Below are 13,437 nucleotides of genomic sequence, written 5' to 3' on the forward strand. Positions count from 1 at the left end.
ACAAACCTTTAACGAGCACTTATTATATGTTATGTACTATGCTAGGTTTTGGAGATACAATGATTAGCAAGACCAGAGAATGCAAATTAAACTCACAATAAGGTATCACTACACATCTTTTACAAGGCTAAATTTTTTTTAATTGTATATTACACTAAATGCCTGCAAAGATGGACAGAATCTGGATAATTCCTACATTGCTGGTGTGAATGAAAATTGGCAAAGTCACTCTTGCAAAGTCACATTCTCTGACCTCTTAGAGGTTAAATTCTAGTTGGGAGAATCAGATAATGTACCTAACCTTTCTAAGCCTCTGTGTCTTCATCTGTAAAATAATGAAAATCCCATCTACTATGCAGGATTATAATAAGACCATAGGTCAATTAGTCAATTAGAAGATTAGACAGGTCAATATTTGTAAAATCCCTGGCATGCAGGAGATACTCAAGCCATAGGCTATAAGGATTATATATCTTCTCAAAAAACATGTGTTTCCTCCCAAAGGGAGCTGTGGTGTAACTGAAATATAATGGATCTTTTGGTGTTTTTTGAATTTTGACTTGTTCACTTAACCGTGTGACTACAGTAAAGTTCTTTATGCACTCTGAAGCTATACTTTCATGTATAAAATGTACATAATACTCGTTTCATAGAGACGATTTTTAGGATTAAATAATATATTTGTAAAATGCCTATTCCTTTACCTGACACATATCAGGTGTTTCTTCAATAGTCAAGTTCACAGGATTTATTGACCAAAGAGCACTGGACTAATCAGGTCCCTTGTGATAGATGAGGAGGCCTTGAAGAACATGAAGGAATGAATAATAAAGTAGTTTTCGAAGACTTCTCCCCAACCACCACCAGCAGCAGCAACAATTGGAAGCATTTTAGAAACGAAAATCCTTAGAACCTATGCTAGATCTACTGAATCTGAAACTTTGGGACTAGGAAACAGTGATCTGTGGGTTTTTAAAAAACTTTTACTTTGAAATAATTATAAATTCATTGATAATTGTAAGAAATAATACCAGGATAACCCATATACCCTTTACCCAATGGTGTCATATTGCATAGCTATTGTACAATACAACAACCATGAAATTGGCATTCACACAATCCACCAGTCTTATTCCACTTTACCAGTTTAACTTGGAGTGTGTGTGTGTGCGTGTGTGCGTATGAGTGTGTGTTAGTTCTGGTACATTCATGTGGCTATCACTACAGCCAAGATACAGAAAAGTACTATCACCACAAAGGTTCCTCATACCACCCTTAACTCATTCCCTCCTGCCCTCTCCCTAATTACTTGCAACCACTAATCTGTTCTCCATTTTTATAATATTGCCATTTAAAGAATGCTTTATAAATGGATTCATATAACATGTCAGTATGTGCCCTTTTGAGATTGGCTTTTTTTACTTAACTTAATTCTCTGGAGATTTGTTCAAGTGTTGCATGTATCAGTAATTATTTTTATTTTTGAGTACTATTTCATGATAGGAATGTACCACAGTTTAACAAGTCTCTCATTGAAGAACATCTGGTTGTTTTTAGTCACTGGCTATTATGAACAAAGCTGCTATGAATACTCATGCACAGTTACTGTGTAAGCATAAGCTTTTATTCATCTGGCATAAATGCGCAAGTGTGCAATCACTGGATTATATAGACTGCATGTGTGATTTTGTAATAAACATTATACTCTTCGCAAGAGTTACTTTGCCAATTTTCATTCACACCGGTAATGTAGGAATTATACAGATTCTGTCCATCTTTGCCAGCATTTAGTGTAATATATAATTTTTTAAAAAAATTTAGCCTCATAAAAGATGTGTAGTGATATCTCATTGTGAGTTTAATTTGCACTTCCTTAATGGCTAATGTGATTGGTTAAGTTTATGTGTCAACTTGGCTAGGCCATAGTATATACAAATATTCAATCAAACATGTCTTATGTCACTGTGAAGGTGTTTTTTTAGATAAGATTCACATTTAAATTAGTAGACTTTGAGTAATGCAAATTACTGTCCAAAATGTGTCATAACGTCTATGGGCTTAATCCAATCAGTTGAAGACTTTAAGGTAAAGACTGACCTCCCCCAAAGAAGAGGGAATTCTGTCAGCAGGCTGCCTTCAGACTTAAAACTGCAACATCAATTGTTTCTTAGGTTTCCAGTCTACTGACCTACTCTGCAGATTTTAGACTTGACAGCCTCCACAATCACATGAGCCAATTTCTTAAAATAAACCTTTATTTCTGTCTCTCTACATATGTACATCCTATTGTTTCTGTGTCTCTTTAGAACCCTGATTAATACAGATAATAAGGTTAAATATTTTTATGTGTTTATTTGCCATCTCTGTTTCCTCTTCAATGAGATATCTGATTATATTTTTTTACCCATTACATAATTGGATAGTTTATTTTTATAATACTGAATTTTGGGAATCCTTTATATATTCTGTTGACATGACCTTTGTTGGATACATAGTTTGCAAATATTTTCTCCTTGTCATTTTATATTCTTCACAGGTTTTTATGCAGAACAAAATTTTTTAATTTGGTGAGGTTCAAAATATCAATTTTTCCTTTTTTAAGTTATACTTACAATGTCAATTCTAAGAACTCTTCACATATTTCTAAGTGCCCAAAATGTTCTACTATGTTTTTTCCTAAAGGTTTTATAGCTTCATGTTTTACATTTAAGTTTGAAATCTATTTTGAGTTAATTTTTATATAAGGTTTAATGTTGAGTTTCTTTTTTTTTTTTTTTTTTTGGCTATGACTGTTCCATTGCTCTAGGTCCGTTTGTTAAAAAGACTATCCTTCCTCCATGAAATTGCTTTTATACCTTTGTCAAAAATACCTTTGTCTCACCTGTGTGAGATTATTTCTGGGTCCTCTAGTCTGTGTATCCATTTGTCAAAAATACCTTTATCTCACTTGTGCAACTATTTCTGGGTCATCTAGTCTGCTCCAGTGATCTGTGTGTCTATCCCTCCACCAATACTACCCTGTCCGGAATGCTGTAACTGTATAATAGGCTTTAACATCCAGTAGAGTGATTCCTAACACTTTATTCTTTTTCAAGATTGTTTTAAAACATTGGCTTTTATTTTTACTCAGAGGAAGGCCGTGCTCTCCATCTTACTTCTACGTCTGTCCTTATACTTTTTGTAGTCCCTGTACCATACAACTGAGATCTCAGAAGAAAGATGCCAATTTCCATTGTTGTCCAGAGATTACTCACTAAGAGGCAGGAATGTGTTAGCACTGGAGTCAGATGTCCATACCTGCTAGCTTCAAGGCCACCACTAACTAGTCCCTATAGCCATGGGCAAATTACCTGATGACTTTGTGAGTCAGTTTCCTTGTTTATAAGATTGGACTACTAACAGTATCTATCCCATAGGGTTGTGAGGAATCCTGGGTAGTGGAATTATAGGTATTTCTTCCTTCCATTATAAGTTGATAATTTCGTGATTTTTAAATAATAAACATGTATATAAAAAATTGTTTTAGCTACTCCAGGGCTAATGCCTTTTTATATAATTTTAGAATAAGATTGTTTATATCTGCAAAAGACTTTTCTGGGATTTTGATAAAATTGCATTAAACCTATAGATCAATTTTTGGAGAATTTACATATTTAGTATGTTGAGTGTTTAAATCAATAAACACATATGCCTCTCCGTTTATTTAGGTCTTCTTTGATTTCTTTCATCATCATTTTATAATTTTTAACATACAGAGCCTGTGCATGTTTTGTTCGATTAATACCTAAATATTTCATTGTCTTTGGAGTGAATGTAAATTGTATTGTGTTTTCTATTTCAGTTTCCACGTGTTCATTATTAGTATATAAATGTTATTGATTTTTGTGTGTCAATGGTGTGTCCTATGATCTTGCTGAATTCACTTATTAGTTCTGGAAGTTTGTTGTATATCCATTGAGATTTTCTACTTGAATAATCATATTATTCACAAATAGAGACAATTGCATTTCTTCCTTTCCAGTCTGTATGCCTTTTATTTCTTTTTCTTGCCTTATTTCACTGGCTGTGTCAAATAGCAGTGTTTTCCTGATCGCAAAGAGAAAACATTGTCTTTCACCATTATGTAGGTGTTAGCTGTAGGATTTTTGCAGATGCTCTTTATGAGATAGAAAAAGCTTCCTAGTGAAACAAACTTGAGAAAAAAAGAGGAAAATATACAAAACACAGTGTAAGAAAATGGACTGTATGTGTTCAAAACCAGTAAAGCCTTGCAAAAAGTTACTATAAAATGTTTCCTCTAATTTTATCCCATCCTAACTACTATATTTGTGTATGCACACGTGTGTGTGTGTGTACCTATCGTCAACCTATCACCATAACTGCACTCATCTATATATTTTAAGTAGTAATAGATTCCTTAGTATCACTATGTAAATAAGTTAAAAATGCAACTTTATAAAACAGATAAAATACTGAAACCAAAAAAGACGTTTTCTTCTAGTCCTAGGCTGCTGAAAGTTTTTCTTATGACTGAGTATTGGATTTTGTCAAATGTTTTTTGTTGTCAACTATAATCAGTTTTTCCTCTTTATCTTGTTAATATAGTGGATTACATTGAATAATTTTCAAATTTTGAGCCATCCTTGCATAGCTGGAATAAATCCCACTTGTTTACGGTGTAGAATTCTTACACACACACACACACACACACACTCTCAAATTAATGGTTTTATTATTTTTTTTAACATTAGCAGAGGAGCTCAAAACAGACTGATGTTCATAGATATACTTTAAATGTAATGAAGAGTTGAAGTATGCACATTGAGGAGAAGAAAGAGATTTTTATTACCAACCTTTTCCTCGTTTGCAGTTTTTAAATAGTAGAAACTAAACATGCATTTTTTTTACAATCTTAACTTAGGATGAAGTAATACAACTACGATCAGTCACTTAGGTTGCCTTTGTGGACAAAATTTAAATAAAATTTTATCTGGGTGTTACCATACTTATTAGTGGATTGGCTACATAATCACCTTGGCTTCTTAAGTCTGAGAATCATCAGAACACAACAAAAGAGCATTTCCATGAAGCCCAGAGAAAACGTGATAGCAATGATATACACATCAGAAGGCAGATATATTATACATCACAATGATGAGTGTTGATGTCCGTTCCCTTTCTGACTAAAATTATTACTTTCACTCAAACTAGCTGGAAGTGAACCAAACAGTTACAAATTCAGAATGAAGAATAAAATTATTTTCTCTTCACATAGAGAAGGGACACTCTTTTGGCCCCATTTAAAGTAAATTCTGTGCTGAGTTCTTGCTCCTTTAGAAGGGTAAACTGAAGGTCAGTTATTGCTAGCAAAACTAAAAGTGGCTCCTTTTCCATCTTGAAGGTGTTTCACATGAAAATGCTGTTGGTTTGGCTTTAAGCTCTCTGGGAAAGAAGAGATGCAGAGGTGGCAGGTTGGCATTGCAAGACCTCTTCATATGAGACACCCTTGCCCTGTGCTGTCAGGGAGAGCTTGGGCCACCCTGCTGTCTCTGAGAGAACCTGAGGTACCCACACACCTGTGGAATGGAGCAGAGGTTTTTATCTGGGCTTCTTGAGGACTATAAGCCACTGTATTTTGCCAGTCAAAAACTATGGAGCAGTCAAAAACCCCAAAAATTAAAAACCCAATTTTCCAGAGAAGCAGCCTCTAAAATAAATGCCAGTTGGTGAGGATAGATGAGAAGGCCAAGTCAGTGCCAAGTCAGATGGGCCAAATTCTTTGAAACATGGGACAACAGTGACTTGGGCAAAATCACGGAAGCGAGCAGTTGATAAAGCCACTATTACCACCACCCACTATCTCCCAGTATCTATGCATGGACAGACTTTGTTTCTCCAATTGCAAAATGGGAATAATAAAGGCACCTACTTCAAAGGGTTGTGAGGGTTACATGAGGTAATATATATATAAAATATTTATCCAAGAGGTCTGCACATACTATGTACTCAATATATGGTAGCTACTGTTAATATTTCATAATTATTAGACACTGTCATTCAGAATAATTGCATAAGATGGTTCATTTAGGTAGAATGTATATTTTTTTAGTTATCAGTTCTGTAAATCTCTCTTCCAGAGGCAGGCTATAAAAGTTGTGGGCCTGTAACTCCAGCACTTTGGGAGGCCAAGGCGGGTGGATCTCGAGGTCAGGAGATCGAGACCATCCTGTCCAACATGGTGAAACCCCGTCTCTACTAAAAATACAAAAAAAATTAGCTGGGCATAGTGGTGCATAGTGGGCAACAAGAACAAAACTCTGTCTCAGAAAAAAAAAAAAAAAGTTGTGGAAGAGCTGTAGTGTTTGCTAATGTGACCTTTGTATGTAATTTTTAACCAGCAGGTAGGACATTTTTCTGAGGGAAAATATTGCTCAATTCTCTCCAAGCTGGATAATCTAGTGTACATGTGTGGTTTTCACTTGATTTTTGGTTTGTTTTAACCAGAATTGAGATATGGGGAAACTTTAGGGGCAGAAACATATCCTATATACCACCATTGGAAATATTTTGTTTTTTCTCATGGAAATCAAGTTAAGAAAGGAAAGTGAGGGATAAGATAGACATAAGAAATGGGAGAATTAATATTGTTATCAGATACATTAAGTCAGTTAATCCTCACAACAGCCCTGTGAGATAGATAGTACTATTAACCTGAATTTGTGGATGAGGCTCAGAAGAATTAAGTAACTTGACCAGAGTCACAAAGTTATTAAATAACCTGCCCAAGCCAGGACTTGAGCTCAGGACTCTGCCTCTAAAATCTACACTCTTTGTTGTATATTATCCTATCTCCCCATGGGGAAACTTTCTTTGTCTACCAGCTTTCCTTCCTATTACTTACTTTTTCTTTACCTTCTGCAAATTCTTCCTCAAAGTTAACAGAGAGAAGAGAGAAAAAGATAACAATTTTAAAATTGAGAAAAACTCTGGAAAAGCATAAAAGCTTAGAAGATACTAAGAAACACTTGTAGTGATTTCAAGATTGACATCAGGGTTGATAGAATTTGGGGTTGGGCAAAGAGGAAAAATACATTATCAGTACCAATGATCAATGAGCTGGGCATGGGATTCACCTGCAATCGAATTCATTTCTGCACTCAACAGATATTTTCTGAATACCTACTGTTTGCTTGACTCTCTTCTAAGCATTGTTCATCTAGTGGAGAATGCAACAGAGAACATCCACATGAGTGGAGGTTCCACTCCAGTGGGTACAATACATAAGCAAATTAAAAAATGGCATGAAACATTAATTACTAACAAGAAAAGGTAAAGTAGTATAAGAGTACAGGGTGATGGAGTGCATTCTGGTTTAACTACAGTGATTGGGAGAAACATCTCTAAGACATAATATCTAAGCAGAAATTATATGTTGGCAACAAAGGCCACTACTACATAGTGACTGGCAGGTGCCTAGAGCCTTCAGGGAAGATCTGAAAGCAGAAGTTCATTGAGGGAGCCCAGTCAAAGCTTCAAAGCTGAAAGTGGGAAGAGTTGCTGACCCTAGGCAGAGGAGTAATTATAAAAAATGTTTGGTAACAGGGACAGAGATGTGGTTCCGACCCCACCCACAGCAAGTGACCAGAAATTCATAAGTGATCTCAGAAAGGGATGCAGGTTTTCTTCTTTGAGAGGCTGGAGGAAAATGAGGTGAGCATAACTTTAAAAGTGTAGATTATAAAAAATGACAAATATTACAGATATGATTTTTTCCATATTTTCTTTCCAAATAAAGGCAAACAGAGGCCAAACCTATTACAGTCCTGTGACAAGTAGTGCAAGTGAAAACAAAATGATTGTAGACCATATTCAGTTGGCTAGAGTTTTGAGTATTTTTTTTTTTTCTGAATGCTATTGCCTTTGAGGAAAACAGAGAAATGTCAAGTACCCAAGGGATCTGGGAGAAGTGGATCACATACACATTTTTGTCATTCTTGATGATAGTGGTGGAGGTGCAGGACATTAACACTGATAACGTTGCTGACGTGCTTGTCACACTAGCATCAGGAAAAATTCAACAATGATTATTTCTAACTCCTACTTTTTTTTTTTTTTTTTTTTTGGAGACGGAGTTTTACTCTGTCACCCAGGCTGGAGTGCAGTGGTGCATTCTCGGCTCACTGCAACCTCTGCCTCCCAGTTTCAAGCAATTCTTCTGCCTCAGCCTCCCGAGTAGCTGGGACTATAAGCACACACCGTCACGCCCAGCTAATTTCTTTTCTATTTTAGTAGAGACGGGGTTTCATCGTATTGCCCAGGCTGGTCTCGAACTCCTGAGCGCAGGCAATCCACCTGCCTCGGCCTTCCAAAGTGCTAGGATTACAAGCGTGAGCCACTGTGCACAGTCTCCAGCAGCTTTAAGAATTGCTGACTAGTGGCCTTGTCAGATAAACCCAAATAAGAAGGGATAGTCAAGGACAGTTTAGCTGCCTTAAGATTGTAAAATGCTGTTGAGACAATCAGGCATGGACGAACAGAGAACTGTACAAAGACAAGTTTTATGAGACCTATAATCACACTAATAAATTATCCAAAAGAGTAAGGTATTAAAAAGTCGAAACCATTGGGGAATGTAGGGAGATGGGAGGTATGCACGAATAAAAGAGCTGGCTACACATTCTGGTAGAGAAAGCCCAAACTTAAGTTCTGGATCCCTTTTAGTGCACCATCCTAGTGTATCTTCAAGGTTCTTTCATGGCAGAGAAAGTGGCCTTTCAGGATGTTTGGAGGCCATATATTTGGCACAATATCTCCCAGTATCCTCCCACCTGTGAGATGCAAAAAGACTCATGCAGGGTGTTAGTGTCCTCAGTTCTCAAATGTGATTTCTAGAAAATTCATTGCATCAAGGTAAGAAAAATGATTACATCTCATTTCAAGCCTCCTATTGCCACTGTAATTCACTAATTAATAACTTTGTTTTTCTCAGATCTGGGATGTGATTTTATTTTTCCCTGATCGTGTGCGCACGCACGCGCGCACACACACACACACACAGTTTTAATAAACGTGCTAGAATCAAGTGATAAGGAAGTTAATCTGTTTTTAAAAATAAATATGAGGTCTGTAATTGCTGTCTACAATGTGGCTTAGACTTTTTTTTTTTTGAGACAGAGTCTCACTCTGTCACCCAGGCTGGAGTGCAGTAGCATGATCTCAGCTCACTGTAACCTCCACCTCCCAGGTTCAAGCGATTCTCCTGCCTCAGCCTCCTGAGTAGCACCCACCACCACGCCTGGCTAATTTTTTATTTTTAGTAGAGATGGGGATTTTGCCATGTTGGCCAGGCTGGTCTCGAACTCCTAACCTCAGGTGATCCACCTGCCTCAGCCTCCCAAAGTGCTGAGACTACAGACATGAGCCACTGTGCCCAGTCTGTTTGGTTACACAATGTATTCAATTAAAGAAAATTATTACAGGCCATGATCCATGACCCAAGGTGGAATGGCTTTACTGAACACCTGTTTGAGTTTCTTTACTAATTAAATTTACATAAACTGGACCTGCTAGTGAGTCAACAAATGATGCTTAAAGTGACAATTCCTCTTTGATTTATAAATCTCTCAGGTTTTGCAGGTTCCCAACTCCAAATGTGAAGATAGAAGCATTAAAATAAATGTGTCACCTCTCAAGGTGTTAGTTTGAACTCAATAATGACTTAATCTCTGACCTTTCTAACTGCGCACAATGCTATTTGTTTTTACTCTATATTTTTGACCTTTAAAATCTAACTAGGGACATTAAACTGGATACATGAAAAGATAATAATCATACCATAAGGAAAACAAATACCATCTACATGACTTTCAGCAAACCTCGCAACCTCTCTAACCAAGTTGGAAAAGTACGTATCTATTGAGGCTATACATTCTAAACAGCAAGACTATATGGTGGTGTCAGAGACTTAATTCATTGGTGCAGTAATTTATTTATTTATTTATGTATTCAACTAATGTTCCTAGATCACCTATAACATGCTAGATTCTTTGCTAGGTTCTGGGAGCAAAAAGTAAAACTAGATAACACCAAAGTTCAAGACATTTACAGTCTAGGAGAGGGAGAGGGATATGTCAACAAACAAGGACAATAAAGGGTCATGGGTGCCACTGCAGAAATTACAGTATGCCCCAATAATAAAAATTATGGCCGGGCAGGGTGGCTCACGCCTGTAATCCCAGCACTTTGGGAGGCCGAGGCGGGCGGATCACAAGGTCAGGAGATCGAGACCACGGTGAAACCCCGTCTCTACTAAAAATACAAAAAATTAGCCGGGCGCGGTTGTGGGCGCCTGTAGTCCCAGCTACTCGGGAGGCTGAGGCAGGAGAATGGCGGGAACCCGGGAGGCGGAGCTTGCAGTGAGCCGAGATCGCGCCACTGCACTCCAGCCTGGGCGACAGAGCGAGACTCCGTCTCAAAAAAAAAAAAAAAAAAAAAATTATGGCTACTACTTATTGACTGTTTTCTATATGCCAAACATGGTGTTAGGTGCTAAAGGTAACAATGCCAATGACTAAAACTTATTGTGTGCTATTAAATCTTCACCTCTGAAACAGATTTATTATTCCCACTTATAGTTGGAGAAACTGAATCATGGAAAGGTTAAATAATTTGCCCTATGTCACCCAGCAAGAAGTGGTGCATAAATAAATTTGATCCAAATAGTTGGGTTCTAGGGTCTGCACACTCAACCATGAGAATGTTTATCCCCCAAAGAGAGACCTGGCACTTAAATGTTTAAGTCTAGCAAAGAGGCGTATACAGTCAAATAAGGTAAATGACAATCTGGTAAGGAGAATTCTAAATGTATCCTCTGAAGATTCTCATTCCCCAGTTATTCAATTAAATACTAATCTAGGTTCTGCTGTGGAGGTATATGTAATTAAGGTTACTAATCAGCTGATTTTAAAATAGAAAGATTATCCTGGATTATTTGGGTTGTCATAATGGGTCCTTAAAAGCAGAAAAGGAAGCCAGACAGTTTATCAGAACTATTTGGAAGAGAGAGGCAGGAGAGACAAGGCAGAGGGGAGATCAGATAGATGTGAATGAGAAGGACTCAGTTTGCTGTTTCTGGCTTTGAAGATGAAAAAAAAAAAAATCCAAAAATGTGGGCAGCCTCTAGGAGATGAGAATGATGCTCAGCTAACATACAATAAGGAAATGGGGACTACATAAAATTGAATTAGACCAACTACCTAAATGAGTTTGGAAGAGTATTCTCCTTAAGATTCTACAGATGAGAGCCCAGGCCAGAATAGCTTGATTTTGCCCTGTGAGACCTGTAGCAGAGAAATAAGACAAGCCACACTGTGCCCGAATTTCTGACCTACAGAAACATTGCAATAATAAATTGTGTTTTTGGAAGATGCTAAGAGTGTGGCCATTTGTTACAGCAGCAATAGAAAACTGATGTGTATGCTTTGAAAACTAAAGCAAAGAGGAAAGGTGCTGCCCATTTAACCCTAAAATTTTGAGAGGAAACAACAAAATATAAAAGATCTCTGGATCTCCAATCTACTACTCTGTAAATTAATGAAGGTAGCATGTAGAGTGACTAGATATTTTAAGTTTCCTTTTAGATTTAAAATACCAGTTGTGCAATTATATTCAATTTGAAAGTATATGATATATTTGTGACTTTATAGAATTTTAGAGCAACAGAAATCTTAGAGTTTATCTAATCTGCTTACTATCTAACTCTTGAATTATCACAGCAACTCCATTTCCCCATGCATTTATTCTTGTATTCATTCAATAAATAGTTATTGGCCAGGCTTGGGGGCTCATGCCTCTAATCCTAGTGCATTGGGAGGCTGAGGTGGGAGGATAACTTTAAGCCAGAAGTTTGAGAACAGCCTGGGTAACATAGCGAGACCCTATTTCTACAAAAAATAACAATAAAAATAAATAAAAATTATACAGGCATGATGGTATTGGTATGTGCCTGTAGTCTCAGATACTTGGCTGGCTGAGGCATGAAAACTGTTTCTGCCCACAAGTTTGAGGCTGCAGTGAGCTATGACCATGCTACTGCACTTTAGCTTGAAAAACAGAATGAGACTCTGTCTTTAAAAAAATAGATAGATAGGCAGATAAATAATTCCTAAGCTACTAAAATGTTCCAAGTCCTTTGGGTAAATGAATTCCCAACCAGATAGTGTAGCCCTTGAAGCCAAAAGCTCTCATGTTGAAGGAGTCCCCACATCATACAAAATCTCTCTTGTAAAGAAGTCTTGATACGACAAAAGGTGGTATTCAGCTTCCCTCTCCCTGTATATCAGAAGTTACACATTCTAATGACTTCAGAGCCTGAGCAGATAATTTAAGTGAGAAAGGTGAGAACACTATAAAAGGGAATGCAAGAGAAGCTGACACAAACAAGAGGGTGCAACTCATTCAAAGCAACAGCCATTTATCCATCTACAGCCAAATGTTTTTACGGAGAAATATGAGTCCAGCATTAACCAAAGAAAGATAACATAGCATGGTTAATTAATGATGTGGGCTCTGCCATGTTCACCACTCTTATTCAATATAGTATTGGAAGTCCTAGTCAGAGCAATTAGGCAAGAGAAAGAAATAAAGTAGATCCAAGTTGGAAAACAGGAAATTAAACGTCCTTCTTTGCAGTCAACATAATCTTATATACAGACAAATCTAAAGAGTTCACTACAAAAACGTCTAAAACTGATGAATATATTCAGTAAGGTTGCAGGATACCGTTAAGAGACAATAATCAATAGTGTTTCTATACACCAATGACAAACTAACTAAAAAGAAATCAAGAAAGCAATCCCATTTATAGCAACTACCAAAAGAAAACCTAGGAAAAAAAAAATCTTACCAAAGAAGTGAAAGAGCTCTACAATGAAAACTATCAAACGCTGATGAAAGAAATTAAAGAGCACACAAACAAATGGAAAGACATCTCATGCTCATGGATTGAAATAATTATTATTGCTAAAATGAACTTACTGCACAAAGAAATCTACAGATTCAATTCAATCCCCATCAAAATACCAATGACTCTCTTCACAGAAATAAAAAAATCAAAAAATTTGTATAGAACTGCAAAAGACCCCAAATATCCAAAGCAATCTCAATAAAAGACAATAAAACTGAAGACATCACATCACCTGATTTAAAAATATACTACAAAAACATAGTGACTGAAAGAGCTTGGTATTGGTATAAAAACAGACATATAGACCAATAGAAAAGAACACAAAACACAGAAATAAATGTACATACTTATAGCCAACTGATTGTCAACAAAGGCACCAAAAACATTGGAGAAATGACACCTTTTAAATATGTAGTGCTGGGAAAACTGCATATCCATATGAAGAAGAATAAAACTAGACCCCTATTTCTTAC

This window comes from Macaca fascicularis, chromosome X, assembly GCF_037993035.2.
Source record: "Macaca fascicularis isolate 582-1 chromosome X, T2T-MFA8v1.1".
In the NCBI taxonomy this organism is placed as follows: Eukaryota; Metazoa; Chordata; class Mammalia; order Primates; family Cercopithecidae; genus Macaca; species Macaca fascicularis.